The following is a 1,767-nucleotide window of genomic DNA, read 5'->3' as shown; positions in this document are numbered from 1 at the left end:
AAGGTAAGACTCTAGAGTCTAATTCAAAATCATGAATCCTCATGAGTTATGGCTCATGAGTCACTACTCAAACTCATCACCATCACCACCATCATCATCCCCATGCTCATCCTCCTCACTCACACTCCAATCATCCTCTATATCATTTATGACAATAGCTCGAGCACTAATTGCTACTATCCTACTGGAACCTTCTGCTGGAATTGTTGTATTTGCACATCTAGCCCTAGATCTTGTTTAATGCCGAAGTTATGCTCTCTTTGCTGCAAGTAAGGCCCACACCTCATCATCCTCATGTGTAGGATGCATCAACTCTTCTAAGCAAATTTCCACCTTAAAGGAGTTGGGCTTGATCTCATTTGGTCCCCTGCAATTCAGTCTTTTGCGGAGAAGCTTTAAATTTGAATTCACATAAACTAGGCGCTTGAGTTGCTCAGGAGATAAACAATTTCCTTTCTTTGTGTGTATGACTGCAAATAAACTCCAATTTCTCTCACAAGCTCCTCATGAACAATCTTGTAAGAGAACCCTCAAGGCAATACGTTGAAGTTGGGGGCATGAGTTACCATTCTTCTCCCACCAAGTAACAAGCTTGAGTTGTGAATCTTGAATGCTAGCCCATGCACCCCCAAATTGAGGGTCAAGAAGATCTTTGTATGCCACAAGGTGCCCCTCAATTATATCCTACAACACAAGATTTTGCTCCACTTTGCAAAGATAAGAAGCCCATCCTGAGTTGAGCTCGGCATCATGCTATTGCCCCTCGTTCCTCCAATAAGGATGCAAGATGTGAGCAACAGCATGGATTGGGCGATGAAACCAATCCCATCTATCCTGCTATATCTCCTTGATTTCATCCATTTTGCAAGTGGATAGAAAGATTAGTTCCAACTTCCAAGCAATAAGTTGTCAACAAAGTCCATTGAAATTTGAATTATGGACACTTTAAAATTAAAATACAAAGTGGACCAAGAGCTTGAGAATAAAGATTTCTACCTAGGGCGTGAGATAAGTGTACATGTATCAAAGGCACCACCAACTTTGTCCATGAACTCATAGATGAGACCCATGGTGCACCCCTCTAAGTCAGAAATCCACAAGGCAACAATGAGAGGCTCCATGAACCTGACGATCGCCTCTACATCGTGCCAAAAGCTGACCTCATGGATGAGATCCTCAAACAAGACTCCCTTGGGAGTCTCCCTTTTAGGCCATGCAGGCCACCTAGAATCAACAATCATGTGTCCTTGCCCGAGAATGTTCAAGAGATGGGCTTTCAACCAAGGACTACTTCCTTTGTAAACATTGTTGCAATGCTTGCTCCTCCATAACTTTGACCCACCGAAGGCCCAATTTTTGCTTTCATCTGTGATAACCTCCACCTTTGCCCATCCTGCAAATTTAGGATGTCCCATTGTAATTTGTGGTTCGTGAGAAGAAGAGGATAGAAAAGAAGGAAGAAGAGAGGAAAGATGGCGGCTGAGAAGGGAGTCGGGAGATAGCACGAGCAGGAGCAAACTATCGATGGTCAGTGGGATAGGAGCGAACTGTCGATGGTCAACTCGCGCACAGGCGGAGCAGCTGGCGTACGATTGTCAACAATCAACGGGGCAGAAGCGGTACGAGATAGACAAGCGAGATGGGAGGCGTGAGTCGTGATAGGCTGCGGACGCGACAAGTTACAAGTGACGAAAGATACGTTTCTTTTTCTTTTTTTTTAATCTTTTTTTTTTCCATCAACCTTAGACTACCACTAATCTTTGTTTT

General features: G+C 43.7%; 1 pseudogene; it reads right to left on the bottom strand.

The window, feature by feature from the left end:
• Positions 1-240: 240 nt before the first annotated feature.
• Positions 241-1,241, bottom strand: LOC148025169 (uncharacterized; annotated as a pseudogene).
• Positions 1,242-1,767: the final 526 nt, after the last annotated feature.

This window comes from Lygodium microphyllum, chromosome 15 (genome assembly GCF_053477565.2).
Source record: "Lygodium microphyllum isolate KBCC chromosome 15, Lygodium_microphyllum_v1.1.10, whole genome shotgun sequence".
NCBI lineage: Eukaryota > Viridiplantae > Streptophyta > Polypodiopsida > Schizaeales > Lygodiaceae > Lygodium > Lygodium microphyllum.
Note: the sequence above shows the minus strand (reverse complement) of the source record. Positions and strands in the feature narration are given on the sequence as shown.